Genomic DNA, 24,136 nt, shown 5'->3' with positions numbered 1-24,136 from the left:
GTGTCCTCAGCTGCTGCAGCTCCAGAGGTCTCAGCTGGTCCTCAGGTGTGTACAGAACTGGTCCTTGAAGGTGCTGGCAGGTGAGAGGGCAGGTGCTCTGCAGCAACTCCTGGTTTGCTAAGGCTGGTGCTGAAGGCTCAAGGTCTTTCTCAGGAAGTGGCTGGCAAGACATTGGCTTTGTCAATACACGCCTGACAGAACAGGGGAATCATCATTCCAGGTGGCACAAGGTGGCAGGATTATTTCTGTCTCGCTCCCTGCCTGTCCCCCATTGCTGCACCATCCCAGGGCCTGTCAGGGCTTGCTTTCCAGATTTTCAATATCATTTCACAGCTTTCTCAACATGAGTACCCAAATGTCACTTGTGCAGCACCACAGAGAATGACTGAGCAATGAAAAATGCAGGTGTCGAGCAGTATCTGTATTGCCTGACCTCCACTTAATGAAAACAATAGCTGTGAATTGGGTGTAGTTAAGCTGAGCCTTGTGTTTAATGTGAGGTGCTGTATTGCTGTGAATGTAAAGGTGTAGTTCATCGAAATCCATTAGATTGTATTCCTGGGCCCTTAGGACTGGGCTCTCAGAGCATGCAAGAGAAATGTCACGGGTGACTGAGATCTTGCTGTACAGGACAGTATTTGTGGATAGGAAATGGGATGTAATTACAGAGAGTGAGATCACCAGTTTATATAAATCAGCAGGACTCCACTGGTGTCCGTGGAATGATGCCAGTTTACACCAGCTGAAGGAGACAAACATTTGCACAGATGTCCTGAGTCTCCCTGCTGAGAGTCCTGGCTGGGGTAGGTGGGTCCTCTGCCACAAACCCCCTCCAGCTGAGCAGCTGCTGGTGGCTGAAGATGAGGAGTAGATTTACACCACTGCTACAGGTACCTTCAGCTTTCTTTTCTGGTGAAGGGAACAGCAGAAATCTGTGCAGCAAAGGTGTCCCCAGTGTAGGTCTTCTCTGGTAAATGAAAGACCAATGGTTGGGCTGCTCAGTGAAGGCTGGTGTGAAAATCTAATCCTTGCCTACTCTCTGCCTGGAATGTGTAATTCTCCTGTGAAATAGGGTGTGCTGCATGTGCAGCTATTTCACCTGAATTTCTATCACCATTTCTAGTTGAGAGAAAGGAATCTTAGAATCTCAGATTGGAAGGGACCTTAAAGCCCATCTTGTTCCACCCACCCCTGCCATGGGCAGGGACACCTTCCCCTAGCCCAGGTTGCTCCAAGCCCTGTCCAACCTGGCCTTGGACACTTCCAGGGATCCAGGGGCAGCCACAGCTTCTCTGGGCTGTGCTGGGGCCTCAAAACCTGTGCTGGGGCCTCAAAACCTGTGCTGGGGCCTCACCAACTGAACAGCCAAGAATTACTTCCTATTACCCAATCTCAGCCTCCCCTCTTCCAGTTTGAAGCCATTCCCCCTTGTCCTGTCCCTCCGTTCCTTGTCCCAAGTCCCTCTCCATCTCTCTTGGAGCCCCTTTAGGCACAAAGTTCATCCTGGAGCCTTCTCTTCTCCACGTTGATCGACTCCAGCTCTCTCAGCCTTTCCTCACAGGAGAGGTGCTCCATCAGAAGCACAGCTGGGATTGTTCCCTGGTCCTGTTTTCAGCAGAGGAGGCAGTGGGGAAGCTGCTGCACAGGGATGAGCTGGGAGAAGTTGTTCAAACACCGGTGGCTGCCAGTGGGGCTGTGGTGCTGAATAAACCACAGGGGCTACTGTTGCCTTTCAGAAAGGATATCTGTTGTGGGTTTTTTTCATGAAATTTATAGCCATTTTGAAGCTTTCATTTTTCATAATGTCACAGCTAATCTTTTATCTATTTTCCAGTAGTGCTATTCTGACAGACATTTGCATCAAATGGGAACGTGCAGGCTGGAACTCTCTAGGTGGGGAAACCAGCTTGATCTGAAAGGTTATTCCTCTCGCTGCGTCTCAGGGCTTTGTTCTTGAGTCACACACATTTCCCCCATCTAAATGCAGGCATTTCTAGAACTTTTTCTTTAGAGAAGCCTTCAGTTCTGAGATCTGAGCTTATTCAAGCTTCTTCCTACATATCGCTCAAAAACTTGTATTCACTGCAAATGATGAAGCTGCTTTGAAACTTTTGTTGAAGACTCTGTATGCCTCCAGAATCCTTTCAGAACCTTTCCTACAGAGACACAGCAGCTTTCTTATTTTTTAAGAGGAGACAAGAGTGATGTAGGAAGGAACTTAAGTGGCCATGGTCCTTTTCGCAGTTGCATCTCTATCTACCAAAAAAAAAAAAAACAAAACACCAAAAGTCCTATGGGAGCAATGACCTTTAAAGATGTGGGTAGAATAAGAGCTGAGTGTCTAGAAGTTAGCAAAGCAGAAAAACTGCGTGGCTGGAAATATGAAAATGGGGTTCAGTATTACCTTGGTTTCATAATTCTTCACTTACGAGCTTATTAAATGACAATATAAAAAGGTGAATAAACCTCCATTTCACATGGAGAATTTCACTGATTGAAGAAGTGGCCTTATTCTCCATCTAATAAAACCAAATAGATCTCCTTTTTAGTGCCTTTTTTGTGTTCTTGGGTTGTTTGAAAGTCATTCTCACCAGATTGACTAAGCAAAAGGATTCACTGCCCATCACGTGCTTTCCAATCCCCCTCACTCCTCATCATTACTTTCAACAGTGAGTCAGTCCCAAAAATACCACTCTTGCTGAGACAGCACTGAGCATGAGCCTGGTATGGCTGGTGACACTGGAAGGTGTGATGGTTGTCATGGTTTTGCTTGAAGCTACTGCTGCCTCCAGGTGTGACCAGAGTCCTGCTGCAGTGGATTAGGGGTGCCATCCTTTGGTTCCATAGGGATGCAGTGTGGCACTCACAGGCCTTTCCAGCAAAAATGATCCCAGCCCATATTTGATGGATATGCAGCATTTGCTTCTCTCCAGCAAACTCACAGGGACTCTGCCCAGAGCCTTCCAGGGCAAGGCTTGGAGGTGTGCAGGGAGTGCTGGGTTTGGAGGGCCTGACCACCGTGGGAATTTTCTCCTTTTCACATTAAAATGCCCATCCCAAGCTGGGAAGCAGCACACATCCAATTCCGATAGTAAAATTAAAGCATCCCAAGTTTGCCACATAAATATGCATCCCTGATCAGTGTGGGGGTTTTATTACACAGACACCTCCCTAATGTACTTGTTGTCATTTTAAAGTCCTGGATTAATAGGAAAAAGCAGCATTTCCTCCAGTGGAAGCTGGATATAAAATTTCTTGAATACCAAAGCAATAATTTTGATTTTATTGTGAACTATTTCAATGGGTAACGAAAAACAGGAATAGGCAAGTTATTAATTATTTTTCCTTCTCCCATCTCCAAGCTTTTCCTCCTTTCTAAACATCTTCTACAAGGAGCAAATTTTGAATTGCAGCACTGAAATTGTGTAGGAACCCCTGTTATTAACCCTGCAGCCATGGGATGCAGAAGAGGAAAGTGTCAGTGCTCCAGCTCAGGAGCCGGGGGGGGTGGAAATGTGTTTCTGAGCATTTCTAGGTGAATGTTTCTGGGTGCTGTATTGTTTGTGAGCAGAAAAATTAGCTGTTTCAGGCATGGAACGTTTCAGGGAAGATCTGGTCTAGCCACAGATGAAAAAGAATTTGGTTACCAGAGGTTTCTGCTGGTGGTACATGCATTATGAAGTGATCATTAAAGGAAAGTTTCACATCAGGATTTGTGGGTTTGGGGATGGGCTGTGAGTAATTGGGAGGAATCTGGACTCCTGCCATGGTTTAAATCCAGGTTAAATCTGTCACTGCAGTGAAGTTTCCAGGACTATGACAGTGCAGGGAAGAGTCACCACTCACCCACCCTGCACTGTGGGCCAGGCCAGGTCCCAGCTTCCCTCCCCTGCCCCAGCTCTTCTGATGGGTGTTGAGTTTCCCATGTTTGCATTTTCAAACTGGTCCTTGTAACCATAAGGGAGACTCTATTTGTAGGAATTTACCTTCTTTGAGGCTTTCACATGGTCATGTGAACGGGGGCACTGAGGCCTTGGGGGCAGTGCTGCTCCATGGGATAACAGGAGCCTGCTGTGCCCCCTTGCCCTGGTGGACACTGATGGCAGCAGCTGTTGTTTGGCCCAACCAAAAGCATTGTCAGGTGTTGCCTGCACCTCTTTGGTGGGGTGGGGAGTGTTTGAGCTGAGCAACAGTCACTCCCATGGAGAGATCTGGGAGCAGGGGGTGCTGGAATGGGGTGACAGCAATCTGGGACACTGTCCCACCAGCAGGCTGGGATGATGCCATGCTCCTGGGGTCCAACAGCTCTGAAATGTAAGGTTTCCAGCACCCACTCCTGCCTTGTGCAAGGGTTTGGGTTGGCAGCTGGGATTGCTGCTGAGAGGAGAGCAGGATCTGACCCAGCTGGTGCCCTTCTAGGACCAGAAGTGAGCTGCTCTCCAGCCACTGCTGATTCATCATGCTTCAGACCTGGTAGGTGCAGACACAGAACTTCATGGCAATATGTATTTTAAACATATTTTCTAATAGCATTTTAATAATTATTAACCAGGAAAGCAATTGCTAATTAGGGGCTCAGTAATACATGCAAGTCTGTCATCCTGATGGAATGGCACTACTGCTGATAATAAAAACATTGGAGATGCTTTAAATTCTTTAGTTTAATTAAGACTTTGTGTAATTATAGTGCAGTTTTGCTGTGTTTTATCTGGGAAGGACAGGAGAACTGCAGGAAGGTCCAGCACACTGAGAAAGTGGATGTTTTTGTGGAGCTCTTTTAAGGGATAGGAGGTCACAGCTGACAGGGGAATAGTGGTGGAGTTTGGTGAGGAATTGAATGCAGAGCCTACAGACATGGCTTGGAGATGCAAGCAGGGGGGTTGGTTTCTAAAGGCATGATTTGAAAAGGGGTGGTGGTAAAAATTCCTTTCTAAGGAGACTTGGCTTTCCCTTTTTTTTCATTCATTTCATTTATGTAAACTTTTACCGGATATAGAAACTTTACAAATGCAGGTGAGGTGGACACTGTCTACTTTTTCAGTTGTTCACAAGCACTTGTTTGCCCAGGGTGACAAAGGTTTTACTCCTGCAAGGTGGTGTCAGGGATAAATCTGTGGTGCCCCATGAGAGAGGAGAGCAGGGGGGCTCTGAGAAATGTCAGGGTGTGGGTCACAAAGCAAAAACCACTCAAAGGTTTGTTTTCTTTGCCTGCTATGGCCTGAAGAAGAATTTGGAGCTGTGGGTGCTTGGAAACAGTCAGAACTCCTTCATCAAAACCGGTTCTCTTGCAAAACTCATGTGCAGTCTATAAGCTGCGTGTGTTTTATTCTGTCTGGGGTGTGTGTAAGCTCCTATATATCATAACTAACAATGCCAAGAACACTAGCCAAGGGTAACTGCAATATTAGCAACCTCAAATTATAATGACTTACTTTTATAACTCTTATTTTATATAATTTTACCATTCATATTGCAAGTTTTACAGTTTGTAGCACTTACTGATAAATACTTCATAAGCTCCTGTGGCTGTGCTACTGTTGTGCCTCATGCTATGGATGCCTTCATTGCCATGTGGATGTTATATATTATAGAGTGAATATGGGAACCTTATGGGACATAATATAAATATAAATCAGTATTGCTAATGATGATGCAGAAGTATATCCCTAGAAGCACGTTGAGGAGTTTGTTCAGTCCTATTAAGTGGAAAGTCTTGGCCTCTTGGGCTCAGCCCCTCGGAACAAAGTTTTAAATAACCAGCTGATGACGCAGTGGCTCAGAATAAAAAGTAAATCTGTGCTTTTAGCTTCTGCTCTGCTCTGTTGAGTTGGATTCTTTCAGAAGTGGAGCAGAGAAATTTAGCAAAGCATGTGACACCTGCGTAATGAACAAGTGGCCTCTGAGCAATAATTCCGTGTTAACCTGATTTTAATAAGACAGCAACAACAGAGCCCAGTACAAAGGAGAACAAGAGAAAAGGGCTTTCCCATCTTGAATATATGGGATTGAAAACCTAGATAAAGTACATTATTCAGCACCAAGGAACCTGGAAGTGTTGGATCTAAGGATTCATTGTCTTTGAGTATAGAAATTGTAGTGCAGAAACTGCTGATGGATAAATATTATTCTCCCTTTTTGAAAGAAGTGTATGGTTTAAACTCATTTTTTGACTAACAAGTGGTATCAGAGTTGAAAGAAATATAGGAGGTTCTCATGATTAAACTGACTTTATCCTATCTGGACTTTATAAGTGTACTACATTGCATTATACTGTTAACACATGAAAGGTATTACTGAATGACAGATGTTCAATATTGGGGTTTAGGAGTTATATCTGAGATTTAGTCTGGATATTGGGAAGGAATTCTTGGCTGTGAGGGTGGGGAGGCCCTGGCACAGGCTGCCCAGAGAAGCTGTAGCTGCCCCATCCCTGGAAGTGTCCAAGGCCAGGTTGGATGGGGCTTGGAGCAACCTGGGCTAGTGGAAGGTGTCCCTGTCCATGGCTGGGGATTGGAACAAGATGGTCTTAAAGGTCCCTTACAGCCCAAACCATTCTGGGATTCTACAATAATGATCTTGGAAACTGCTACTTGAGTTTCCATTGGGTAGGTGATGGACACCTGTGGGCCTGGAGGTGATGTTACTCATTATTTCTAATATTTTATTAAGGGTCTCTTTATCATGGAATAATCACGGGTGTGTAAGGGAGGCCAAAGGATCCACTGGAAAACATACGAAGCAAGGAAAATGGAAAACAAAGCTTAAAGAAGGAGTGGGGGAAGGCAGGTCTGTAACCAATAGGTTCCCTTCAGCTGACTCTTTGGAATGTGTTGTGCTGTGCCAGGGATTCTCGTGGAAGGTTTGGTTCTCAGTGTAACACCGCCCTGGCCTTGCCTGTGGCTGTGTCTCTGTACACACAGGGCACACACAGAACTTTCCCTGGCAGAGGTGAATAAGCAGAAAGCATGAGGAAAGGGTTGGAATGGAGAAGCTCTGAATGGGAAATGTGTTTTTCATGCATTAACATTGCAGTTTGTGCAATATGAGGACATATCTTCTTTGTTTCATCTTTTAATTAAATGCGACAAAGACCTGCCTAAACCAGTGGAATTTGAAAATGTATTGTTGTATTTTTAAAACGTACAAAATTGATATAAATTACTGCTAGCCTCTTATCCCCCAACTGTTAGTTAATGTGTGGTTAACAGGAGGAACTGAAAGGTCAGAACAGCCACAGTTATCATAACCAGCCATCTGAAGTCTCTGATCCCAAAAGGAGAGGTGGATTTTGCAGGAAGTCCAGAATGTCTAAAATACTCAGGGAATTGAAGAGCAAGAGGTGCTCCTGGTAAAGGCCATTGCCACCTGGGCTAAGACTCTTCACTGTTATGTCTCCTCTGAAGAGCTGACAAAAGTAACCTGTGTGCAAGCTGCAGCCCCAGCTCAGAATCACACTGTGGCCATCACTGCACTGGGATCTTCCCACCTTACAGAATCCCAGAATCTGCTGAGTTGGAAGGGACCCCAAAGATCATGGAGTCCAACCCTCAGCCCTGCACAGGCCCAGCCCCAAGAGTCACCCCCTGTGCCCCAGAGGATCAGCCAAACCCTCCCTGAGCTCTGGCAGCCTTGGGGCTGTGCCCACTGCCCTGGGGAGCCTGGGCAGTGCCCAACCAGCCTCTGGGGGAAGAACCTTTGCCTGAGATCCAACCTGAGCCTGCCCTGACACAGCTCCAGCCATTCCCTGGCTGCTGTCCCTGGTCCCCCCAGAGCAGAGCTCAGTCCCTGCCCCTCCTCTGCCCCTGCCCAGGAAGTTGGAACTGCACTGAGGTCTCCCCTCAGCCTCCTCTGTTCCAGCTGAACACACCAAGTGCCCTCAGTGCCCTCACACGGCTTCAAATCAAGGCCCTTCCCCACCCTCATTGCCTCCTTTGGACACTCTCCAATGGCTCAGTTCCTTCCCTACATTGTGTCCCCCCAAACTGCCCCAATGTTGCAGGTGAGGCCGCCCCAGGGCAGAGCAGAGCAGGACAATCCCCTCCCTGGTACCCCCAGGACAGGGTTGACCCTCCTGGCTGCCAGGGCACTGCTGACTCAGGGACAACTGGCACCCACCAGGACCCCCAGGGCCCTTTCCTGGAACTGCTTTACTCCTTTGGCCCAGGGGACACTCCTGGGGTGACAGCAGGAGCTTTGGGCACTCTTTTAATCCCTTCCCAGCTGAGGGTGGCAGCACTTGGTTGTCCTCAGGGAGCCAGGGAAGTTCTCTGGGAGAGCACTGAGCAACTCTCAGTGTGCCCGTTCCAGCTGCCAGCGCTCCCGGGATGGATCTGTCACATCAGCCCGAGTGTGAGCACTGAGTAAGGTTTAACTTATGTCCCTGCATGAGAGAATTAAAGAGCTTGTCTGGGCTCTGAGTTAAGGGCTCCTGCGTGTTGATAGGACTTGAGTTATTTGAGTTCACTTTGCAGTCAAACAACCCCCGAGGGACTGTCAGCTCAAGAACACCCACTAACCACAACTTGTCATGTTACAGCGCAGAGGGAGGAATGAGCTTTTAAGTAATTAGTGCCCAAAGCATTCACTGCTTTGTAGGTCAAAACCAAAACCTTAATTCTACCAGAAAACTAATCAGAAGCCAACACAGATTTTGGAGCACGGCTGTAATCAGCTTTCCCTGTGACACACCACTTAATAAGTAGGCAGCAGCCTTTTCCTCAGCTCAGATTTCCAAATGACCCATGGAGAGCATGTCGTGGTGGCCTTAATCACCAGGTGACAAAGGTAAGGATATCCACGATGGGCCTGGGATCCAAAATGAAAGACTGTGCCTTTATTATGGGATAGAAATGGCAAAGCTCATCCTGGCCTCTGAGCTGTGTAACCTGGGTAGCTGCCAATCCACTGGGAAATCGGTGGTGAGTAGGAAGAACGTGTTGCTCGTGCAGCAGAAAAGCTTGCTGTCTGAATTTCTGTTTTTCCAGGAGTATATGCTGGGATAGACTCTTGGGAAGGATCCTTGGGCACAAAACCCCTGCAGGGTCTGCAGTGCCCCTTAGCTCATAGGCAGGACCCCACTCCTCATCCACCATCTTGGATGCAGGCGCAAAAATAGCAGTGGAGTTTCCTTCCTTTCTTCAGGCTCTTCAGGAGACCCTCAGTATCTCTTTGGAAGTGTTTGTAAGGATTTGTACGCGGGTTGAACGTTCCTCCTGCCATCACTTTAAAGTCTGAGGATTAATTAAGCTGCTTCAATCATACACTCCTGTGTGCAGTTAAAGCACAAGGGGAGTAGGAGGAGGGAAGGAGTGATGTATTCACTTACCCTGTTCACCCTACCATACACTGCTGTGCGTACTGGGGAAGATAAGGAGCAATGTTAAACACAACATTGAAATAATAATGTTCATTATGATGCAGGTTGTCAGATGCTTATGTCAGTCTCAGTGAAAAATAAACTTCTGCAGCGCTTGTAGTGTGTTTTTTCGTGATGTAGGAGGAAATGCAATGCTTGAATTGCATTCCTCATGTTTCCTGGAGTCTGAAACTTCCTTTTCATGTCTTGGGGTTGATTTCTGAATTCCTTGGGAGCAGTGAGAGGATGCAGAAAAATAAGATGATACAAAGGTATTTCTAAGGTAATATGTTTCAGCTGAGTCGAGGAGAAAGAATCTTATCTTACAGGAAAGGTGGTGACAAGAGGGTTGGGTGAGACAAAATCCTCAAAGGAAATGTGCTTTGAGGTGCCTGCTTTCCATGGGTTCCAGAGGTGGGAGGAAATCAGATTTTCTTTTAACACAGTTTCTGGCACACCAGGCAGACAGGCATGACTACCAAGTCAGCACGTATAGCAAGTACAGCTGTAGGAATATAATCCAAACTGCTCTAAACCTTTACCGAAGATCTTCAAGCACTTTTGAGGCCCTCTATTCTGTTAGATCAGAAAGCCAATTCTAGTCATTTTGGAGAGGAGTGGGCTGAAGCACTGTCAGCTGAAATGCCACGGGGTGAGAGAAAGATGGAATAAGCAACTGGTGCAGACTGCTTGTCTCACATTGTAGTGCTACTCTCTCCACATCAAGGTGTCCTTCACTTGTTGCAGGATTAGCTCAGATTTGATTCTTGGGTAAAAGACTATCCCTTTCTTCACTTTTTTTCTCTTCAGACCATTTAACTTTTTTTATAAAGCCCAAGAATAAGATTTAGAAACTTGATCAATTCTGTTCTTGCCCTGCTGGTGGCAGGGAGCAGGTCTCTGCTCAGCCTCCGGCTGTCCTGTAGCAAAGGCCCTGATGTTGTCCTTTCTGAAATGGTTTCAGTTACAGAAGTGATAAACAGAAGGAGAACTTTCTGCTGCCTTCTGGTGTCTCTGTGTGTTTGAAGTGACTATTCTTAAGTGTCTCTGTTTGCAGCATCTTCATTTTGATCCCACCCTTGGTGTATAATTAAGGGTGTTTGAAGAGAAGCCTCTCATATATCTGTAAATGAGATGAAATCTTCAACTTTTAGTTGGTTTATCCTGTTATAAATCAAGCAGAAATACTGAAAGTGGACTTGTGGCTCGTGGTCTGTAGGTTGTGTTTATAGAGTAAGCGTCCTGGCATTTGTTACAGGAATCTTTCTCCTTCTCCCTTCCCGCTCTTCCCTCCCGCAGTCCCCTGTGCTGACCCCTAATCCCAACAAAATGAAGGTCTGGTTGTCATATGGATGGCAAAGCCTTCCTCTTGCATCACAAACAGTATAGATCAAAACCACCTCATTTAAAAACAGATGTTTTCTGGTAGTGATTAATATAGTTTCTCCCCCTCTTCCTTTTTTTTAGAAGAACCTTTATTTTGTAATCATCTGCTTTAGCATTCTCTCAACGGGCTGAATTTAGGCACTACAAAGTCTGGATGAACTGGTTCATTTGAAACACGAGGCTGATCTGCATTGTCAAGGCGAGCTCAAAATGAAACCTTTTACATTTCCGTGCATGTCCTCACTAGTTTTGGCTTAAAGGAAAAATCCTGTGTGGATAAATGTTCTCAAATACCTTTCTCAAGCAAGAGCTCTGGTGGAAGCCATGGGGTGCTGAGTACTTGTGTCAGCAGTGCCTTCTGAATTTCCAGCCTCTCCCCAGGTACTCCTTTTGAAACTCTCAGCACCGGGTCTTTTATTTGACAGTTCTTTCACAGAGTGATTTTTCTCCCAGTTTATTTGGCCAAAATGCTCCCCTTTTTTCACTCTTCCACTCTTCAACTGTGCACAGCTCAGCTTTCTCCTTCTGTGTTGGAATTGGCTGCATTTTACTGAGGCTTCAAATAGAGAGGATTTGAGCCCATAAATCCTCACTCTGTGTGAGTCCTTATTTTCACTAATAGCCCCACTGAAGTCATCAAGACTGTTTACATGAATAGGATCAGGAGTAATTCTAGTTGGGTCTAATTAGTTACACCAATTTAAGTGGAAGCAGAATCAATCCGTTGTTTCGCAGAGGACGTTGGGATGAAATATGTTAACACAGAGTATGAGCCCCCATTATGGTGTGTAGCTGCATGGTTAAAGGACATTGTTGTCTGGCATTTTTCACAAAGAACGATCATTAGTACAAGTTGGAAAAATATAGGGTTTGGGGCTGCATTTTCTCTGCAATTTAATATTACTTGGTATTGGTTAGAAATAAATTGTTACAGACTCCCTTTGAATTCCTTCAGGGTAAATATTTATCACATGTAACGTTTCCTCAATATTCTGAATTTTCAATACAATTAGCTTCACTGTAGGTTATTTACTCCCAAGTTAAAATTCAAGGAAAAGCCTCCAAGTGTATTTTGAGCTGAGCTATTCATCAGAAGTCCAACGTGATTTTGTTCAAAGTGAACCAAAAGCTGTGGGAGATTTTCTAGCTGGGGAACTGCACTTGCAAGATGCATGAAACTAATGGTGTACACAAAGTGTCTTGTTTTTCTTCCTTTCTGTGGGGGGTGTTTCAAATACTCATTACTTTGTCCAAAATGGGACATTGGCTGTGAGATGATGACGGGAGGGAAGCGCAGCTCTCTCAATGCCTGACAGAAGGCTCGCAGGAGGATGGAGCCATTTACAGCCTGTCGACCTACAGGACTGTGGTGACAGCTCTTGACTCAGTGAACACACAGGGGGATGGGAGCAGGGAGGGCCAGGAGGGGCTGGGGAGCCCCCTCAGGGGGTGCTGGTGACCTGTACTGGGCTGAGGTCTGGGGGTGCCACAGACATCACTGGGTTGTTGAAACCATTACACTCATTTCACCTGTGATATAACCCCAAACCAGATGCTCCTCTCACTTTGCACTGGTTGAATATCTCCGAAATTTGTTCCAAGGGTCCATCATTGATAATCCACGAGCCTTCACATGCCCTTGGGCTCTTCTGTAAGAACTTGTTACTGAACCTGCTTTATTCCAGAGACCTGATCCTGTTTGGTTAATCCCATTTAACCACAAGCTTTACGTGTTCTCAAATCGCAAACAATGAAGCCAGTGAAGTTTGCTTGAAATCAAGGTCAGGTTGTCTCCTCGAAGTGTTGAAGGGTGTGTTAGTCAGGATGCAGTTCCATGTTACAGTCTGCTGGTGGTAAAGTCGGTGCAGGAGGTTCCAGCCTCGCCCGCGTGTAGTTTGGTGCCCTTTCTGTGGGTTGTACTCTGTGCTGGCTTAGTAAAATGAGTCAGGATTGACTGGAGGATGAAGAAAACAGGAGGATAATTCAACTGAATGAGGGAAGGGTTAAGATCCTTGGGTAACTGTGGGAGGCCTTGTGACAAGGAGGGAACCTCTTGGAGACAGTTTCACAGGCCATGTTCTAATCACTGAGATTTATAATGAAATTTGACGTGTTCCTGGAGTGAAGTTGAAGATAGTTTGTAGGCTTCAGAGTCCAGTCCTGCCTTCAAATCACACTAGTTTCAGTTGTTTTCATTTTTTTACATTACAGCCACCATGTACAGCATCACCTCAAGCTCATTTAAATTGAGCTGTGTGTGAGAGATTAATTTCTGCTTCATCCATAATATAACTTCTGCTAGGAGTAAAAGCTGGAGAGGATGATAAAGAGGATGAAATCTCTTGTTACTTGCTTTTAAAAGGGAAAGGCCAAAACATTAAAATGCTCCAAACAAGTCAGGATATTTTAAAGCTTTCTAAAAGCTTTTTCCTCCTTTTTTTTTTTTTTTTAAAGATGTTTCATTATAGGGAACTTCAAAGAGTACATTTGATCTGCTGGTATGGTTTTGACTGTATCCACCAGGAGTTCACTAAAGCCAAGCAGTGAAACAATAATGTGTGTTGTACAGCTGAAATGAAAATTAACCTAATGTACAGTATTTGCTGCCTTGCACAGCTGAAATGAACTCCTGGTGGACAGGGAAAAAAATGCTGGCAGATCAAATACACCTTTTGAAGTTTATTATAATAAAATGAAATAAAGCCGCCAAGGGAAGCATTTGCAAGAAAGAAAGGCTTAGGAGGGCTACAGCTGTTGTGTACTGCTCTGGTCTTTTTTTTCTTTTTCTTTTTTTCTTTTTCCTTTTTTTTTAATTGCATATGCTGAGGCCCCAGTACAGAGCCCACTGAAGCCATTGTGATTCTTCCCATTAGCTCTTCTGGATGCTGGTATCAGACTGCTGGGGCCAGCCTGGCCACCTTCCACCAAGAGCCACGTGCTTCACCAGCAGCCCCAGTGACTTTTCCCACGTGTGGCCTGAACGATCCACCAGAACTGGATGTCTTCCTAAAAAGACAATTTTCTTGGAAGGATTCTTCATCTAGAGAATTGTAGCATCCTAATTTTCAGTCTGCATTTTGCTCTAACTAAATAAATCCTTCTCCTTCATCCTTTGCTTCTGATAAATACAGTCATAGTTGTCCTGTTTTTAATCAGGAGACTAAAAGTGTCCAATGACTTCAGCTGGCACGGTGAGCCCCCTTTGCTGTGGAACACTAAGACCTGCAGAGCATAGCCTACTTCCATAAGCAAAAGGAGGTTTTTATTAACATCAGTAGATTAAACAGAATTGCCTATTTGCAGAGCTTTTCCTTCTTTTTTGCCCTGAAAGGTGATTAGCATGTCCTGAGAAGTGTCAGTCAAACTACAAGAGCATAAAGTCCCCAGCATTGCTCCTCTGGCCTCTCCAGGCAGTGTGGAAGGATCAGACTGAATACACAGAGCACTTGCCAGGGAAATTGGTGTCATTTCCTCCATACAGCATTATGCCAGTTAGGAGAAACTCCAAAATCAAATTAACATTGTCTTCTCTTTTTTCCCCTTATTTAAAGGGAATAATAAAACCAGCCCTGTGCATTTATATGAGTCCCACATGAATCTGGTAGATCTGCTGTTGCATCTATTAGTTTGCTTTGACAGGGGGAGGTTGTTTTGACACAGGGCCCAGCGGGAGGGCATTATGCATCCCAGCAAATCTGGCCTGGACAGCAGGTCTCCCTGGCCCCAAAGCACATGAGCAGCCTGCAGATAGCCCGCGGGTCACTGGGGTTAGTCAGGGCACCAGGCTGGGAACACTGGGATCTTCAAAGGAGCCAAGGGCAATTAGGCCCCCAGTTCAGCTAGGATTCCCACTGAGGTTCCTACACAGGGCAGTCTTACCCTTGCAATGTGCCCAGTGTTGCTGTGGGACTCAGTCCTGTTTGCTTTGGTGCTTTGGAATAGAAGCACCCAGCAGACTCAGCTACAGTCAGTTTGTGCAGGACCCTGAGTGGGTATAGGCCATATATAATAATATGTATGTGTACATATGGTTCCCATGTCCAGTGCAAATGAAGCTCTTCATACACCCAGAGCTGGAGCTTGGGAAGATGAGGAGTTTCTCTGTTTTCAGAGCTGGTTTAACCATGGGACTTTGCTGGTGGCTGGGTCAGGAATTGGGCCCAGCTCTTCCCTCTCAGGCTGGTGTCTAATCAGGGCGCTGTCTTGTGCAGGATCAGGTCTTGTTTTAGTATTACAGAGCTGTGCTTGATCCTATAAACCCTTCCGCGGGGGAGGGGGGGCCAATCTGTGCTTATGGGATTAGTCCCTTTGAAAGCACTCCTGTGTAAATAAAGTGTACTCACAGAGTAAAGCTGTAGCAGCGTTTCAGTTCCGTGTGTAGCAGAGGTGTGATGCTGTAGCAGGCAGCACCCTCTAGATTTTGCCCAATGTTTTTCCTCTGCCAGCCCCTGATGTTAATGGCAAACCACAAATTATGTGGATCCTAAATTGTATTTGTTTGACAGCTCAGGCATTGTCTGTGTATTCCCCTCCCCTTCTCCCGGAGCAGTGGGCATCCCCCGCAGAAAGTGAAAGCTGAATGAACTGATTGCTTAACCTCTCCTGACTCTACCCTGGTGGTAGATCATTAATGGTGTAGAAAACGAGGGCCAGCGCTGGCAGCACAGGGTGGGGTGTGTGTGCATCTTTAAGAGATTTATGTGGAGGTCTGAGATGAGGAGACAGCACTGTGGTACATCATCATGCAGGAGACATCAGAGACGTTCTTCTTCGCTTGGATGCATTATCATAAAAAGTGATTTAGACTAGAGCTGATTGATGCAAATGGTCCTCTGTTCTTTCCTATCATTAGCGGCCTCTTTCAGTGGCCAGAGGCAGTGATTAAAGCTGTCATTTGGAGCTGCTCATTAAAGACAAGCACCCGAGTAGCAGGAGGAAAAAAGGTTGAAGACGCATGATTTTATTTCTTTTTTTTCCCCCCTTTCCTTAAAGAAAAAAAAGGGCATTATCCTTTCTCCAGTTCTGGCTCTACAGGAAAAGTCTCTATTTGATGTGAGAATGCAGGTGGTTTAAAAAATAAAATCAGAACTACGTTATTGTCACTTAATATTTTGAGGAGAGCACAGTGTAAAGATGATCATTATAAAGGTATCACTGGGTGTATTTGTTATGGAATAACCAGCATTATTCACACAAACCAGGGATTGCCACACAGAGATTGTCCAGGGCTGTAATGACTGTTCTTTTGGGGCTAGCTGAGCAGGATGAGCAGAGGCAAATGCAGAGATGCTGGATGGTGATCAGATTTGACACGCTTCATCATAACAGATTTGCCTCTCAGAGTTTAGTTCTTCAGGGCAAGGACTTTGTTTCACTGCAGATGCACACAGTGTCACACGGCAGAGCCCTGAGCCTGAGTGGGACTTCTGGCCATCGTCGTACCACGAGTGAGAAATCAGGGCAAGCTGTTGTCAAATAAATGACTTGTAGTTGTGGTTTTGTATAACCACGGACGGTACAAGTCATCCATAAAATTGTCCACGCAGTCGTAGAGCTGAGGATCCGGGGATTATCCGGGGAATCCTGAGGGTCTTTGGTTCACGCCTCCGTGCTCCGAGCTCACGGGCAAGTGGGAGAGCTGCCACTCCTCGGGGGCAACTCCGAGAGCCTTCCGCTGGGATGTAACGATCCGAGATGGGCAGAGGGGTGGAGGAGTGCACGGGGAGGGACAAAAGGACACCGATTAGGAATAGCAAAGCCTTGGTGGAGCCGAGGAGCCCCTCGGTCTTCGGGAGAGGCGGTGCAGCCCCGGGCGGGTTAATTGCGGGCTGCGCGGCCCCTTCCCCGCCGCTGCCGTCGGGATTAACGCGTTTTTAAGGAGGTCACAGCCGGAGAAGCTCCGTAAGTGCTTTTAGGCCGGGCTAATAGGAGATGCTGAGCAATGACTGAGGGGAAGTTATGATGATAGTGAAGGAGTAATTTAGCATATTAGGGGAAATATGTCAAACCAAACTGATTGCTATAAATACAGCCTTCTTTCAGAATCCTGGCTGCGCCCCAAGGATTTTCCTATGAAATTATGGAAGTGCAACTTATTACTGGCTGGCTTTCACACCACAGTGCCTTCTTTTTTGGTCATGTGCTGAACGCTGCCTAATTGGTAGCTTTCCCAATATGCTCATTTTTCTTCCAGTGATCCCGTGTGAGACAGGAGAGACAACGTTGTCACTCCAAGGGGATGGTGGTGTCCTGAAAGCTGAGGTTATTCTTCAGGAGAACCATCCTGCTTAGGGATTTCCCAGGGGGTCAGAGGGGGGCATGTAAAGAGAGTGAGGCTTCAGTGCTCAGTCCTAAAAGCTTGGAGAAGGAGAGGAGTGACTTGGTGGGCTCAGTGTAGGGGGTGGCTTGGACAGAGCAGGCAGTACAGGGAAGAAGCAGAGCTTGCTGAAGGGAGCTGGTAAGAGCCAGTTTGGGATTTGCCTGTGATTTTTAACAGCTAGCTTTTCCAAAATGGGCCAAATTGCTTCCAACAGAGCCTACTTCTGCTTCTCTACTCGAGTGTGATGTTACTCTCTCTGCAGTCATTACATTTTATACATTAGATACATTACATTTTAATGTATATCCTCCTAATACTCAAATAATCTTTACTGTACTGAAAATGGTAATAAATTCTTTGATATTAAACTGCCAGAATAAGCAAGTGCTCCATATGCCATGTCATTCAGGTGTTGGGTGTAATTGATCAGAAAAAAGAATTTGATTTTGGAAAATGCTCTGCTGTTTATCTCCTGGAATTCAGTTTGGGCAGCAAAGACATCTAAGAAGAGGGAGGAGAAGGGCAATTATCTCAACAGAGTTAGAGACTACTATAGTTTTAGATCATTTTCTCCTCCTTATGCATCAAACCCAAGTTGCAAACAATTAGAAAATAGCAACATTTCCAAAAGATCTTCCTTTCCCTTTGTTTCAGTTCTCCTTTAAGGAAACTTGCAGATTCTGTGCATTCATCTCTCTTTCCTTCTTCTTTCTCTTTCTTGTTGCTATTGATCATCTCTGTGCAGCTGCAGCTCTGGTCTGGAGAGCCCCATCCCTGGAAGTGTCCAAGGCCAGGTTGGAGTAGTGGAAGGTGTCCCTGCCCATGTCGGGGGGTTGGAACGAGATGGTCTTTAAGGTCCCTTCCAACCCTTCTGTGATCATTGAGGTGGAACAGAGCCTTGCTCAAGGAAGGCCACGTGGGTGATCTGTAGTATTCCTGGTGCTTGCCATGAATGGGGAATGTTGAGTGCAGGACAGGTGGGACGTGCACAGCCAGAGCAGCCAATGTCACGTGTGACAGAGGTGCTTCATTTGGGTTTCCTCCTTGGGCTGAAGGTGTGACTCATTTTTGCAATAAATAACTTTCTCAGTATGATAAAGGAGTGGTATTAATGGCAACAGGTTGATGAATACTTCCATATCTTCTCTTGCATCTGTTTTGGAGGCATACAGGTTGCTTAATCTCTTCACTTGTGACTTTGCATGGTCTTGAATATTTTTGACTATTGCATTTGGAGTGGGCTGTGCAGCAGAGCTTTTGGTGAAACTGTTGCTGCAATGATGATGGTATTGATTATTTTAGGTTCTGAATAATGCCATGTACATGACATTTAGAACATGTTTGGTCTCCACCTTGCCAAGCTCCCGTTCAGTGCTGTTGGCAGTGTTGCTGTCAGCCCCACCACCGGCATCCAGAGGGCTGGAGCTGTGCAAGAGCTTATTGACTTTGAAATTAGTCCCACAGAAAGCAGCAGTTTGGCCCCATGCTGGCCTGGATTTAGCTCAGGAGCTTGGAAGGCACCAGTTCAGGCAGAAAGGGCAGAGAGCATGGTTGAGCAAGTGTGAAGATAATTTAAAATTTCATTTTGTTTCATGTGTTTTTACCAGAGAGCAGCTTAACAACTCTCAGGTCAAGAGAGCATTTTGAAAGTATTGATTAATATTGTTAATAAAACAGTTAGAGTTGCTAAATGAGGCTCAGGCTGGGAGAGCAGGGTATAGGTGTCCACATGCATTATAACATGTAAAAATATTATTATTGCTTATTTATGTGTAGCCTGTGAATTCTCAGTCTTAAAATAGTTGTGTATAGAAACACCTGAGAGCACCTTCAAAAAAAGACAGTGATGTAAAAACTTCTGGACCCTAAACCACAAAGTTACACTGTGTTGCCGTCCAAAAATTAAATATACAATTCCCCTTTTCTCGCCGATGGAGGAATTGCAATAATTTGGGGGTAAATTAAAAATACAATACAATCATTTCCTTGCAGAGCCTGGTGCTGACATTAGCCTTTAGTTATGACATTGCAATTATCTCCATGGCAACCCCGAGTGATGGCTGCACGTTCACGTGCTCCCAGGCTGGAGCCAGGGGAGCTGGGTTCTTGCCTGAGACATCCCTGGTTTTCTCCTCTCCTACAGTAGTTTCCTGGGGGTATAACATGGCTGCACTTAGCTTAGAGCCAATACACCTGTTCAAAGAGCCGAGTAAGACTCTGTGCCTTTATGGGAGTCTTTCAAGCATATTAAGGAGCAATATCTTATATGATCTCTTCCATTAATACACAATTTGGAGAAAGCTCATAGGTGAATACAGTACTTTCAGGCCATTATGTGCAGGAATACATTATCACTGTGGATTGCACCTTGGTTAACCATAAAGCCTGTTCTGTAGTCAAACACATTCGGTGTCTCCCCGAAGCCACAGGATGGAACTGAGCAGAGCAGGGAGAATTATTGCAGATTGAAATGGCTGAAAAGTCTAAAAAGGAACAACCCAAAATCTGTTACTAGTTTTAGTTTGGACTGTGTTTTATGTTGCTTAATTCCTTGTTCTGTCCATAGATTCCCCGGTGATCATCCCTCAGTCTTTCCTAGAATACCCATCTCCTGTGTTTTCATTTTTAGTCATCTGTTGGGTAAGGACCTATAACTGCCCCTCCAAATTGAGGTTACACTGCAGTGTTCCCCCTTCAGAGACCACACTAGTGGGCCTGAGCTGAACCCATAATCTATCCTAACATCTCCACCTTCAGGGAAATAGAGACATATCCAGTTGACATGTCCAGGCTGAGCAATTTCCAGCTCTTACTGTCCCCAAAAACATAAGGAGTTGAACCTGTCACACACTTGATGCAGAAATGAGTTCTGAACACCAGCTGAAGGCATTTTGTTGTAGGAATGCATTGCCAAGCAAGCCTGTAATTTGGTAGGTAAACTTTTAAATTATTCCCTTGGTGCAATCATGGGTTCAATGGTAATGGAGCCATCCACCACCAACTTTAATACTTTTGTATCTAACTGTGGACTCTGCTTTATGTCTTCATTAGGCCACCAGGTTGGAAATGCCATTATTCACAGTTCTGTACAAGTGATACATAAAAATATATATATATACTTATGTGTATCTCTCCACTATGTCACTGCTACCACCTTTTAAGAGAAGAACTTGTTTTCTGCAGGAATCAAGACTAAGATGTATTTCACCACCCTGACGTGCGGCGTCTTGGGTGATTAAATTTCTGTGTGGTGAGATAAGACAGCATCCTGAAGGATTTATGTCCATGTCTCTCTGTAGGCTGTATATTTGCTTTCTCTTACCTTAGTGAACTGTGCTGGAGGTGTTTGAGGGCTTGGGGGGGGGGGGGGGGGGGGGGGTCTTCTTGTTGTTTTCTGGCTTTTGCACCTAATGTCCCTGAAATCAGGTTTTTGAAAGGGACTGGGTGCAAGGGGAGAGTGGGACCATGTTACTGTGGTGTTTGGTTCAGGGATGGAAGGAGGGTCACAGGAGCAAACAGGAGTGTGTGGGTGCTGCTCATGGGGTACCAGAGGGAAGGAGTGAGACTGCAGAGCAATGGGCATCATGAGCTTCCTTGGGGTAGTAACCTGGTCCTAGAGCAGCTGGGCTGCTCACCCTTCCTCCTGCCTCTATCCTGCCTCCCCCTCATGCCCACAGTTCCCTGGAACTCCTCTGTCACCAGGACACCCACAGCACGGGGTGCCTCAGGAGAGGGACACTGGGCAGAGCTCAGGTAAAGGGGGCTGGCATGGAGGAGTTTCTGAATGGCCCTGGGTCTTCCCTTGTTTCTTGTGAGGCAGGAAGAGCCAACTGTTCTCCTGGCACATGACAAAGCTGCCTTTAATGTGAGAGGGAAGACTTCCCCAGCCCCCCAGTTGTGTAAATCTGCTGAGGTGTCACACGATCATCTCCTGATCTTTGGAATACGGGAGAATGCAGAGCAAGGAGAGTGTAGCCAAAGGGCAGGGAGAGAGCCAGAGAAACCAGGGAGATCTAAGAAGATACTGGCTCAGAATTTAGCCACTGTGGCATTCCATGAGATTTGTTCAAAGCTGGACTTCATCATTGCACTTTAGAATATTTCATCTTTATTAAATCTCTGAATAGCTGTTTTGCTGCTGGTTTTCTTCCAGGCTCAGTTATCCAGTCTTGATACATTATTTCTTCCCTTTTTTGTGAGAATGAAAAAGTGACACCTCACCCTTCCGCAAAGCAAAATTGATCTTTCTCAGTACTGACAAAATATCTTCATTTAAAAGGTTTGACTTTCCACCTGAGACCTCCACTAAATATACCCACTACAAAGCTGGAGCTAGAAAAACTCTGGAAGAAACTAAAATTCCCATGTAAACATGTACTTTGCTCAGGACCCTTGGCACTGTTTATTCTAAGGATGATCCTAAGTAGGGGTTGGGAGTTTGATTGGGTTTGTTTCCTCCCACTCCAGCTTATTGGGAAAGATCTGTGGCTTTCAAGACTCTGTCAATCTAAAGATTGAGCCACCGGTATCACTAAAGTTTGGGCTTCAGTGGGATTATTCAGATCCCATTATGTGCAGTTATGTAGGCTTGGTTCAAAATCTGCTGAGGTGTCACTGGAAATCCTCCCGTGCTTTGGATGGAGCCTTAACTTTCTGCAGATCAGCTTTTCCAGCATCTGCTGTGCTGCAGAATGGCTCCTCAACTGTGGGGCTCCCAGGCAGCATCTCCCTGCTCCTCCTGCACTCTAACTGCATAGAGAGCTATTTAGGTTGGCTTAAGGTTTTAGTCTCTGTATTAATTCTCTCCTGACCCTCGTTAACCGAAAGGAAAAAACAATTCTGAAAGGGTTTGATTTCCTAATATTGTATCTTCTGTATCTGCAGTGCCTGTTGTGGCCTATTAAGAATTAAACTGAGATCACTAAACTCATTTCATTTATACCTTGGGCCTCATTCAAACCCTGGTTTCCCAGCAAAGTAAGGCCAATGGATTAACGTTTCACCTAGCTCAATGGAGTGGTTTTCATCTCTTTTAATGCCTTTGGCATTAAGGAAAAAAAGAAAGAAAAGAGAGGGGGGAAAAAAAGAGGACGATGCTTTGACTGCACCAAGCATTTTGTTAGTACTTCAGCAGTGCCTTTACTGGGATTATTTTGTAGTGTGCTGGGCTTTATCCTGCTTCCAGAGGGAGGGGAGGAGTGGCAGAAACGCTTATTGCATCTTTATGTCGTTAAGCAGTTTGTCTGGCCACAAAATTATCTTTTTTTTAAGGGGATTTGGGTCTCTCTCTTTAAAAGGCAGCCTGGTCCTCCCTGGCCAGGCCCAGCAGCCCGAGCTGCTGTCAGACAAATTACAGTTTGGGTGAAGCTGTGATATCGACATGTGCGACTTGATCTTTTTTAATGGGGGCACTGCAGGGGTTTGTGCCTGCCCCACTGAGCTTAATGTTCTGTAAGGAAAAACAGACCCAGCACTGAAGGACATTCCTAATGGGCTGCAGCTTAACCCTTTGCTAGCTGCTTGCCTGGCTCTGCTGTGTCTGTCCTTGTCTTTAGGGAAGTGTTTAGGGAAGCCCACGGGAGCTGACTCCCACTTATCCTCAACCTGCTCCTTCAGGATACCTGGGAAAGCACCATTCTGGAGGGACACGGCTGTCCTTCCTCCCCCTCCTCTTCTCCTTAGTTCATAATTAAACCAAATGGTTACAAACTCGCTGGTGAAAGGAGCTCTGTAATTATAACAACAAAATAGCTTGTAAATTGGAGCTGTCTACTTCTCCATATTAACAACAGCTTTATGTACAAGTGTGGCTATTTATTTTGACCTTTCATAATAATTAGCTTCCTAGGGATAAAGAATTCAACATCTATGAATTCAGCAATGCAGAACAGCAAAGGTGAAGACCCTTCTGGAGAGTGGGGAATTCTGCAGATTTGTTTGGGATTTATTTGTGTGTGTGTGTGTGATCCCGTCCTTTTTTACTTTGTTAACAAGCTATGAAATCTAAGACTGCAGATTGCAGGGCCCGAGGGTTTCAGTTGGTCTGCCTTACCCCGAGTACCTTCTTAACTATCTCAGAGTGCTGCTCAGAAATGTGTGTGAGGCTCTGGAGATGAGGCATTAACAACTGCTGCTCTGCAGAGAGAGAATCCAGCCCTGCCACAGCCACCATTGAGAAGTTGGCTTATTTAGGTTGTCCAGAGAAGCAGTGGCTGCCCCATCCCTGGAAGAGCCCAAGGCCGGGTTGGACAGGGTTTGGAGCCACCTGGGCTAGTGGAAGGTGTCCCTGCCTGTGGCAGAGGGTGGAACTGGATGAGTTTAAGGTCACTTCCAACCCAAACCATTCAGTGATTCTATGATCTTGCTGAAAACCTCAGCCTAAATATCAGGCATTCTGGGGCGCCCTGGTTACCCCGTTCAGTTGTTTTGCTCCCACTCATTGTTATTTTACTTCCTTAACTTTCACCCTGCCTCACTTTTCACTCAGTGATCCATAAGCAGGAGGTGCAGGAAGTGTGTTGCATGCCTATGAAGCCTTTCACTGGATACATTATTGCAGTATCCATTTATTATTAATTGTCATTAGCACTAAAAAGCCATGAAAGCTCTTAGCATCTTGTTTACTTCGTGCAGCTAATACTGAGGACTCCTCTCTAGCTCTTGAGATGGTGAAATAGTTGTAAATAGAACTTAAAAAGTAATAAAACCTGCATTCACTGCTGTTTGCCACTCTTGGAGGCATCTGCTTGTCTCCTGTGCTGTCGTTGGCCAGGATGGGGCCGGAAGGAGAAATTGTTTTTTTTTCATGAAATGCATGATTAGACCTTGTGCCAAAACCTCAGAGGAGAATATTTCCACCCCTTGGCAGAGTCTCGTGAGGGACAGGTAATGAGGATCTGAGAGCACATCCACCAGCTATGAATGATGTCTACAGTTCCATTCCTGCCCATTAGTCCTATTGGCCAGGAAATCCCACGTCCTTTTTTGGGCTTTTTTTCCTGTAGATATCATCCCACTCTGATCCATCACCAAAGTTCGCTTTGCCAACAAAAGGTCGTTTTGCCTGCAAAGCACGC

Source organism: Corapipo altera, unplaced genomic scaffold (genome assembly GCF_003945725.1).
Source record: "Corapipo altera isolate COAL_440 unplaced genomic scaffold, ASM394572v1 105, whole genome shotgun sequence".
Classification (NCBI taxonomy): Eukaryota; Metazoa; Chordata; class Aves; order Passeriformes; family Pipridae; genus Corapipo; species Corapipo altera.
This window is presented reverse-complemented; position numbering follows the sequence as displayed.